The 11342-nt window shown below is 34.9% G+C and overlaps 1 non-coding gene across 1 annotated transcript; it reads left to right on the top strand.

The window, feature by feature from the left end:
- The first annotated feature begins 7859 nt into the window (after positions 1-7859).
- LOC107760628 (uncharacterized) lies at positions 7860-10518 on the top strand. Its single transcript, XR_012709313.1, has 2 exons — positions 7860-8203; positions 10000-10518. It is a non-coding gene; the product is annotated as an uncharacterized LOC107760628 (transcript).
- Positions 10519-11342: the final 824 nt, after the last annotated feature.

Raw genomic sequence — 11342 nt, 5'->3', positions numbered from 1 at the left:
ATTGGGCCACTTCTTCAATTGTAAGCCACAAGCCCAAAAAATTGTCCAACCTTCCCCACGACCCGGTCCATTTCAAACCGGGTCGACCCAGTCCAATACCAAAAACCCAACTCCCCCTCTTCATTTTTCATTTTTTCAATTTTTTACCAAAAACAAAACAAAACAAAACCCTAAAAAAACACTACCTACCCGCCCCCCCTCTCTATCTTCTTCTCCAAAAAAAAAAGCTCCAAACAAACCCATCAATGGCTGCCCTTCCCCCGCCTCTTCTCCTTCACATCACACACACACACAAAACCATGGCAACGCAACACACACACACACTCGCTGCCCGTGTTTCTTCTTCTTCTTCTTCAAGATCACGAGGGTTTCTTCTTCTTCAAGTTCACATTGATCGTTGCTTCTTCTTCTCCTTCGCCATTGCTGCTGCGTTTCCACTGCTCCATCGACGACGAACAGCTCGTCGACCTTCTCTAAACAGACCCAGCTGCTTCTGCCTTCTGCTTCATCTTCATCTTCATCTCCTTCGTCAAGCTCGAAGCTTGCTCGACGTCCCCAGCTGCTGCCTCTGCGTCGACCTTCTCCAAACGACCAGCTGCTTCTGCCTTCTACTTCATCGACCTCCATCCCCAGCTGCTACTGCTTCTTCTTCGCCGCATCCAAACAGTCCCCATCGCCATCACTACTTCAGCTGTGTTGCTGCTGCCCGCTGCTGCTGCTCACGCTTCTGCTTCTCCTTCTGCTTTCATCTTCTCCATCCAAACAACCAAACGACCTGCTGCGTCGTCCATGACTGACCCTACTATTTCTGCTTCGCTACGTCCAAACAGACCCCATACAGAAATGGGTTCGTCGCTTCAGTCCGGTTCGAAAACGAGACTCAAACCATCTCGTTTGTTCGAGCTTTGGTTGGGGTCGTCAAAACAGTCCATACGAGTTCGTCGTTGGTCAGTCATTGTTCGTCGTTTCGATCCGGTTAGTGGGTTTTGAGTTTCATTTTGCCCGTATTTTTGTTTTGATATTCTCGGATCTAAAATCGATAAATGTTCGATTCTTGTTTTGTTCATGTTTATCGTTGAATTAATTTTTTTAGTTTGTTCATGTGTTTTGTTGATTTAATTTTCAGATTCAAATGGAAATTTAATTAATTATTTTTCATGTTTATTTCATGTTAATTTTGTTTATTTTTGTAAAAAGGAATTGTTAGTTTAATGTTTGTTAGATTCAAATTGAAATTTAATTAATTATTTCTTCAATTTGTTTCATGTGTTTTATGTATTTTTCAGAAATTGTGAATGTTGTTAGATTCAAGTTTAATTTCATAATTGTTTCTTCTTCGGTTTTGTTTTTATTTTTCTAAAAGAATTTAGTTGTAATAGGAAATATGTTGGTTTAATTGTTAATGTTGTTAGATTCAAGTTTAATTTCATAATTGTTTCTTCTTCGGTTTTGTTTTTATTTTTCTAAAAGAATTTAGTTGTAATAGGGAAATATGTTGGTTTAATCATTTGAATCCGTCATGTTTTGTTGTTTAAAATAAATTTTAATGCATGTTTATTCTTTGTTTGAAGTTCATCCAGTAATTTAATTTGAGTTTGTTTTGGTTTTTGATTTGTTGATTTAGTTTGAATCATGTATTGTGTTGTTAGTATTGTTGTTTCCTTGCTCATCCATTTTTGGTCTAAGTTAACCAGGATTGGTTCCCAATATGGTTAATTTATTTCCATTAATTTGAAGTTGAATGATTCATCTGTGTTCATATGGTTTGTTGTTGAGTTTGTTTAAGAAATTGGTCTTATTGGCTATATTTTGGTTGAGTTTGATTAATTGATTGGTTATAGCTGATGGGGTAAAATGGTAATTGTAATAAGGTCGGAGGGGTAGTTTGGGAATTGTACATTTTGAATAATTCTTTATGTTAAGCATGGGGGACAAATTGTAATGGGGTGTGGGTGATATAATTGTTTATGTTAGGCATGGAGGACAAGACATAATGGGTTGGGAATAATTCTTTAGTTTAATATAGCGGGGGACAAAACATTAGATAGTGGGATTAAAAGGGGTATTTTGGGAATGGAAAATGGGCAGAATTAACTAAATTAATGGACCGTTAGTCAAGCACTAATAAGACAAAAGTTTATATATTAGTTTAATGTTAGTGGAGGACAGAACCTTATATCATGCCTTAATTTAGGGAATAAAATAAGGAAAAACATTCCTTAGTGGGATTTTGTTGAAAATGGGCAGAGTTTTTGGGATTTTGGCCGGGTAAGTGAAGTTTTTCAAAGGAGGACTAATCTGTTTGGTTATTATATATACCTAAGAGAGGAAAGAAAGAGGGGAGACAGAAAAAGAGAGAACAGAAAGAGGATGGACAGATAGAGAGAGAGAGAGAGAAAAAAAAAAGAGCTGAATATTTAAGAGAGAAAGAAAATTCTGAAAAATATTAAAACTTTCAAGAAAAAGAAAAGAAAAGAAAAAATACAAATAAAAAAGGAGCTGGAAATTAGAAGAGAGAGTAGTACACACCTGATAAATATTCTGATATACGGGTTTAGAAATTAAGGGTTAAACATTAATTAGCCTTTCAAATCTGAAAATTCCCTTGGTTTCTGTCCGTTGTTTGTTGTCGGTGTTTCTGGATTTTATTTTGATTTTCAAATCTGTTGCTGGGCTGTTGTTGCTGGGCTGTTGTTGCTGTGCTGTATTGTTATTACTGCTGCTGATTCTCATCTTCATCTTCTTTTGTTTCCAATACCAGGTACATGACTGTAATACTAGTTATTGCAAGCTAATAATGTAGAAGCATGAATACATATGAAGAATGAAATTTTGAAGTTTTAATTTTGTTTTTTTTTTGGTTCCTTTTATTGATTGTATTTAAGCTATTTCATGTATTACTGAATAATAATTGGAATAAGGAAAATAACATAAGTTAGTCTTTAATGAATCGGTTTGGCAAAACGGGTTAATTCACTAGTTATGAATGTTTCAAGATTATCAACAGTAGGTTAATCATGAACAAGTAGCTAATTTAGCTAAGGCATGAATTTAAATTAAATTTCGTAAATTAGACATTAAGGCATGATTTGAGTTCAGGCAAGATTAGAAGAACGTTTAAGTCTAATAAACTTTCTAATAAGCTTTAGTAATTATGGTTAAATCTAGTTTCAAATGGTTGTGAATAATTAATCTCAATAGTTTTTTTTATAACAATGCTGAGTTTTAATCTAGCTGTATTTGATTCTTTTGAATATTAGTTGTCGGATTTTTATTTTATTTATAATTTCGAATTTTTTGAGTAAAATTCCTTTTCATCAATATTTGTATTAATCTAGCAATTAGTATGTCATGCTTTCTTAAATAAATAAAATAAAAACTCGTAATTAATTAGGATTTTCTTTCTTTATTTTAGAGACTAATTTTAATAGGAAAAATGTAGTCGCTTTAGGATTTGTCCATTTAAAAAAAATGAGACGAGCCTCGCCAAATAATACACACAGATTGTGGGGCCCTCACAAATGCATGCATTAATTACTTAGAATTCGGGATCGGCCGCTTAGCAAACTCCACGGCCTTATCCAAAATAATAAATACGCTAATTGCTTTAGGCGTGCATTTTAATAATCTTACTTTCTTAAACTCGGGTGTGCATTTCATGCGACCCAAATCCAAATCCCAAAACATTGAATAAAAATGTGTTCGGGATTGCGGGTGCATTTCATGTGACGCAATCCAAAGACATATTTTTAAACGATGTTCACATTCTTTTGAAATATAATAATAAAAGCGGCTAAGGGATAAAATTTGCACATAAGTTTATAATATGTATTATATCAGATAATCAAGCCGAATATAACAGTTGAGCGACCGTGCTAGAACCACGGAACTCGGGAATGCCTAACACCTTCTCCCGGGTTAACAGAATTCCTTATCCGGATTTCTGGTTCGCAGACTGTAATACAGAGTCATTCTTTTCCTCGATTCGGGATTAAATTGGTGACTTGGGACACCCTAAATCTCCCAAGTGGCGACTCTGAAATAAATAAACAAATCTCGTTTCGATTGTCCTTTAATTGGAAAAAACTCCTTATACCCTCGCGGGGGCGGAAAAAGGAGGTGCGACAAATACATTACAATTCACCTCCAGAAGAGTTAATATAATTGAGAGAATATATACTCAATATTTCGTATTTTAAATTTGCTCCTAAAGAAGTAACACAATTGAAATTGCCTCCTGAAGTGGCAAAATATTATGAAAAGAAGTTTTCGTGTGCTTAAATAATTGTTTTACATTGTTTATTTGATTGTGATTTTCTCTCATGACACCAGCAGTGTCTGAGCAATATTTGATAGTACAAAATGTATCAACAACTCCTGAAGAGCTAAATGTTTGCCTAAAGAATACATGACACCAGTAGTGCCAGATAAATATTAGATTGTGGATAATAAATGAAGGCTCTCGAAGAGCTTATATACAAATATGTCATTCATATTATATGATTATGGTCAAAACATATGTTGTAGTAAACCTGAAGTTTACTAATACAAATGTCTATCATATTGAGACTACAAATGATTGGAAGATTGATAATCTTCATGTTTCCACAATCATAGGGGGTAAAATAATATGTATGTGAGAAGTTACCTTCCTTATTCTTTAATTTGTACTATATCATGTATCACAGTAAACCAGAAGTTTACTAAAGAAAAAGTTTATGCCATAATAAACCAGAAGTTTACTAAGAGATAGCACATGACATGATAAACTTGAAGTTTTCATTTGCCATTTTTAAATGAGCTATTTGAGAATTCAGATAAGCATATACTAAAGAACTAGAAGATTCTTTAGGAATTCTCATGTGTTGCTTGTTCTCATAATGAATTGATTATACCAGCTAAAGTTGGGACTAAGACCCCTGATTCTGAAATATATAAAAGGTGAATATGGGCCAGTTCACCCATCATGTGAACCAATTATAGGTGCATATATGAGATGGTTACATGTGTAATTATTGTCAACCTGCAGTTTGTCATTTGGAATTGCTTTTCTCGATTAAGAGCATAATTTTCAGATTATGAAATCAAGACAGTTCATCTTGATAATGCTGGTTTATATCCAAGCTGGTTTAGCATTGAATACCTCCTATTAATGGCTAAACCATTGCTTATGAGAACAAAGCTTCATGTGTTGGTCTAAGATTTTCTAAATTGCATATAGCAACACTTGTATGCATCAGATCAACAATATATGATAAGTCCTCCTTTCACAATTGGTTTAGGATCAAAAACCAAATATTTTTACCATATTTTGTTGCGTGGTATATGATTAATTTCTCTACCATAATACACAAAGATATGTTTCTCAAAGATGATTGGGGATATATGTTAGTTTTTCTAACATTTTGGGGATGGAATAAACAGTTGAAAAATATGCTATATGAATCGAATTATCATGATCCTCACTTAGAAGATAATTCAAGTCGAATGCTAAAAGCATTTGCTGATCCAAAATTAAATATCATATTTCAGCTACAAATGCTCCTATTAAAATTAAAATCCCTGAAGGATAGAGTTTACTGTAAGCATGAAGCGTGGTAGACCAATCGGTTCCAAAGGTAATAATCCTTGAAAAATAGTAGGAGCTAATGATCAAAATGATCATAATGAGGAGGAAATAAGCTCTAGACGAGCGCACGACATAACATTTCATGAAACTTCCGAAAAAGTTCAGGTACCTGAAAAAGAGAAAGTGATGAGATCTCCACAAGTTATGTCGCTTCGGAACTGACACAAAATGATCGTCGACGATATATTTAATACAATATAGTGCACAATATTGTAAAAGATTGTGAGGATCGGACTAGCAGTCTAGACACTTGAAGATGTCATACCATTTAGATACAAGTCTTAACCTATATGACTTATTTGGCTAAATCTATATGAATATCCTTGAAGGATTGAAAATGCCCGAAACATATAATTCAAAGTATTGAGAAATGTACTCGATCAAATTATAAAGATCTTTGTACGGTTTAAAGCAATCTGTGCGCGTGTGGTATAATCGCCTCAGTAAATATTTGCTGAAAGAAAGTTACATAAATTATGTTATTTGTCCATGTATTTTTATAAAGAAAATGTCATCAAAATTTGTTACACTTGCTGTTTATGTTGGTGACATAAATCTTATTGGAACTCCGGAAGAGCTCCAAGAGGGTCTTAAAAATACTTTTACATTGACAAAGTGTACCCATTAAGTACACCAATGAATATTCAATCACTTGAAGTGAATAAGGATCCGTTCCAACCTCTAGAAGAGGATGAAAAGCTCCTTGGTCCTGAAATACTCTATCTCGGTGTAGATGGTGCACTTATTTATCTTGCTAATGCTAACAAAAATGGTGCAGATCGTATTGATAATGCAGATGCAGGTTATTTATCCGATACCCATAAAACTCGATTTCAAACCGGCAAACAGGGAGTGCATATGATTGAGATCAGTGATTCATTCGAGAAACATATGGGTTGGAATGTGATAAAAGACCTACAATAATATACGAAGACAATGTTTCATGCCTTGCACTATTAAAGGAAGGATTTATAAAAGGAGATAGAACGAAGAACATTTCACCAGAATTATTCTACATACATGATCTTCAGGAAAATTGTGACATTGATGTGCATCAAATTAGTTTAAGTGACAATCCAACGGATTGTCTTTACCAACATCAATTTTTGAGAATATGGTACACAAGATTGGAATACGGAGACTCAAATATTTGAAATAAGGTTTTCTTCAGGGGGAGTAAAATGCGCGCTGTACTCTTTTTCCCTTACTAAGGTTTTTCCCACAGGGTTTTCCTTATAAGGTTTTTAATGAGGCAGCCAGCAATGCGAATTACTAAATATGTGTACTCTTTTTCCTTCACTAGGATTTTTTCCCACGTGGTTTTTTCTAGTAAAGTTTTGATGAGGCACATTATCTTTTAATGAACATCCAAGGGGAGTGTTATAAATATATTATATTATGGATGTTCATTTAGTACTCCGTTGTAAATAAACTTCTGAAGAAGCTTATCCATATGTGACTCCACCGTAAATATGTTTATCTATTTAAGTACTCTATTAGAAATAAGCTTCCTGAAGAAGCTTATCACTTCGATACCCGGTTATGGATAAATATTACCCCGATAGAAGATTATCTATACCGGGTATAATAAGCTTATCCTTTCAGTACCCAGTTATGGATAAACATTACCCCCGGTAGAAGATTATCCATACCTGGTATAATAAGCTTATCCTTTCAGTACCCAGTTATGGATAAATATTATCTCCGGTAGAAGATTATCCATACCGGGTATTATAAGCTTATCCTTTCAGTACCCAGTTATGGATAAACATTACCCCAGTAGAAGATTATCCATATCGGGTATAATAAGCTTATCCTTTCAATACCCAGTTATGGATAAACATTGCTCTCAGTAGAAGATTATCCATATCTGATATAGTAGCAGCTTTCACAACAACTTCCTTTCTTCTATAAATAGAAGAGATTTCAGTTCATTATGTACATCAGTTTGAATTCTAATAATGTATCAGTTTCTCTCTATACTTGTCTTTACTTTATAATCTTTATTTTATAACAAAATATGATTTTTGAACATTTTAATATTACCCATAACTTTTATTATTCTTAATCTGACCCCAACTCCTTTAATTACACGTTTTTTATTAACCACAAAATGTGTCTTCTATTCTTCCACAACATTGAGAAATCTTTTTTACCACTTTTTTCCAACTCGGTTACCATATTTGAGAGGAGGAAGAACCTAAAAATTTCCCCCCAATAACCCCCAAGTGCCTCAGTAAAACCAACAAAACTACGACTTTGCCATTCTCTCCAAAAAACCTCCATTGATCTCAGTCCTAGGGTTTTACGAAAATCCAAAATAAATCAATGGCATCATCAACTCGGATCTTCGGTAACTGCTGTCGAGCTCTTTGTGGTGCTGCTAAGACTTCCGCATCCACAACCACAACCACAACTACAGCTACGGTGACGAAGAGCAGAGGTCGGCCCAATGGAATACTGAAGCCGCAACCAGTTTCCCCTGCTCTCGGAAAGTTCTTAGGTAATTCTGAAGCCTCCCGCACTGATGCTGTCAAAAAAGTTTGGGAATACATTAAAACCCATAATCTTCAGGTCCGTTTCCTTTTGCTCAATATCACTTCATTCTTTCGCAGTTCATTAGTAAACTTTATGAGCCTTTATGTTAATGATCTCATTTAGTATTCGTTTTCTTTTTTAATACTTTTTGTTAGTAGAGCATGGTAATAGATATTTTTACTCAAAACTTTTCTTTTTCCTCTCTTAATGATGGTGGTGTTAGGGCCAGCTTTCCTTCTCCCTCTTACCAACATAGATACCGGGCAACTTCGCTACCAAGGATTAGGCTGACGGAAAGAAATTACATACTATTATTTTTTTTGCCCCCATTGAGATTTGAAACCGATACCTTATGGTTCTCCTCCCACTTCGTTAACCGCTAGACCACACCCTTGGGTTGCCTTAACTTCTTATTTTTGATTGTTTCCAAATCGAATCATTTATGTTGTATCCTTTTGGAGATTCTTTTCTCCTGTTAATTACTTGGATGAACTTGAGAGAAATTTATGGTGGTCCATGAAGACATTATACTTCTATTTTGTGTAAATAAACATTTCTTTTTCAACCACTGAAGTTCAATCAGTCTTTCAACAATGCCTCTCTCCCAAATTTTGCCTATGACAAGGTCAAATGTGAAATTTAGTGCTTATGTACTTGTTTTGCAAATATTTTTGTCTTAATTGTCTTTGCCGAGGTAATCATTGTTAGCTATGCATTTTATAGTCTAGCTAGATATAATGAAAACTTGCATTATTTGTGGACAGAGGAATAGTGGACTAGTTGTCCAGTAGGCATCAATTGGTTTTGGCTACTATTCTGTTATACGATGGCTGGCGTTTATTGATTCTGTGGAAGCATAGCTGATGTATAGTGCCTGCTTCCAAATAAGTGCTACAAGGGTGTGTGCTATGCATCAGATTGGTAAAGTGTTACAAATTAGAGTTCTGAGTGTTGTAATTCTGAGATCTTCCTTAGATGCATGAGTGGAATCACAATGAAGGCAACTATGATTATCTACAGGTCCACTTATGCTTCTAAAGTTTGTTTCTTAGTTTCTTGTTTGAGATGAAATTACTTGTCGGGAATGCCAGGATTGCCTGGACAGAGTTTTTCACCACTTTTTGAATTTGGAATCTGTGCATAGGTCATAGCTATTAGCTGCATGTGACTGGGAAACTTCATATCTGCTATCCCTACCTACAGGGGCCTGCAGTAGGCTGTTAATGCAAAACAGTGCACTATGACCTTGTAGAGGGATTTTTGTAATCGTGGCACCCGCTTCCATTTATGACCAGATGATTGCCATGGTTCATCAAAGTATTCACTATTTAATTGCTCCTTTCACCCGTACAAAAATAAATGAAGAAATTATGTTTGGCATTTGCATCCAAGGGTATGGCGTAATGGTCAATGAGGTAGATGAAAGCCATGAGAGACCAAAGTTCAAATCCTAGCAGAGACAAAAAATACTAGTAGGTGATTTCTTTCCATTTGTCTGAGCCTTGGTTGACAGAGTTATCCAGTATCTGTGCATGTGGGAGATTGCAGGTATCAAGTGGAATTTGCGTAAGCTGCCCCAATCACCACCATTATAAAAAACATTTGGCGTTTGGGAGTTGATCTCTCTTGTCTATGACTCAACTCAATGACCAAGAGATTTCTGATGTGTACAAGAAGAAATTGAGTTTGTCAATTTGATCACTGCTAATTATTTTTGTTTCCAGTTTTTTCCTTTTTGGTGCAATGGTTTTCTTGTTTCAGCTGAAGTAAATGTTAATCACCTCCCTTTGGTTTAATTCCTGACGCGGTGCTTGTAACTTTGCTATTTGCAGAATCCTGCAAACAAGAGAGAGATACATTGTGACGAAAAGTTGAAGATGATATTTGATGGCAAGGACAAAGTTGGTTTTCTAGAGATTGCGAGGCTATTAACCCAGCATTTTCAGAAGGCTACTTAAGTTCCAGTCAGGCGGCAACTTCTGTAAACATTAGGCACCTTCTGGATATCGAACTTTGTTGTTTACCTAGCTGGCTAGCTTTTTTCTGTTTCTAGTAGCTCTTTGGTTTTCCTTCACCCTGGTTTGAGTTACCAAGGGGGTAGATCAGATGCTCTTTAAATCAAGTGTTTTGAAGATGAAACGAAAAGCAACAGGGTAATGGTAAAACTAACACCATCGTTGTTAATCCACCCCAAAGATCTCTCCATGTTCCTTTCACAATTTGAAGTTAAGCTAGGTATGTGGGATAAAATGCATTTGGAGCACAATTTGTACTAGTTGAAATGTAAAATTCTTGTTGCAGCAATATCAGTTCTCGTCATTTTGCTGATAAAAATGTTAGCCTATTCATAAGTGTTTTTCCCTGGTTTAGCTAATTGATATTCAGAGCCCATTAGTTTGACTAATCCAGATACTAGGGGTAGGGGGTTACCCGGGTTAAACGCTCCTTATTAGAAGGTTCTTCATTCATGTGTCTTGGACTCGAGACCTCTTGTTAAGGGTAAGAAAATCAAATCATCACACTGCATGTTTTAGTGATTATGCAACGCGAGAATGTCTTAGGGAGTCACGTATCCTAGTACTTCTCTCATACAAGAATGCCTAGCTTCGGAGTTTTGATGACATATGCCAATACATCAATGTTGATTGTTGACGACATATGCCAATACATCAATGTTGATTGTTGACAACAAAGAGCACACAATAGTTAGTTATTACACACACATATATACACATACACACATATATATTTATATATGTATCCACACACACAAAAAAATATAGATACTGCATGATAAATAGATTCAATTGAACCTTTCAAACACTTGACTCCGCTCAGCTCCTAATAGGCAATTTTGCCCCTAAGTTGTATTTTTAAATTAAGCGATGATGTCACATATAGTAAAATACTTACTCATATTTAGTAGTATTTTTATTGAACATAATAATTTATAACTTTAAAAGGTAAAAATTCATTTGAATATACATTATAAATATATTTATGAAAAATAAATGTCTTAGCATTCATTTATAATTTTTAATAGGTGAATTGAAAACCTTTTCATTGGAAAAGAAATTGAAAACTTTTGGCGATTAGGCAAAATACCTAACGTACATTATTAGTCTTCTTAATTAAACGAATATAGGCTTTTACTTAAACGAATATAGGCTTTTTT

This window comes from Nicotiana tabacum, chromosome 1 (genome assembly GCF_000715075.1).
Source record: "Nicotiana tabacum cultivar K326 chromosome 1, ASM71507v2, whole genome shotgun sequence".
Classification (NCBI taxonomy): domain Eukaryota; kingdom Viridiplantae; phylum Streptophyta; class Magnoliopsida; order Solanales; family Solanaceae; genus Nicotiana; species Nicotiana tabacum.
The sequence above is the reverse complement of the archived record's forward strand: the minus strand, read 5'-3'. Positions and strand labels throughout refer to the sequence as shown.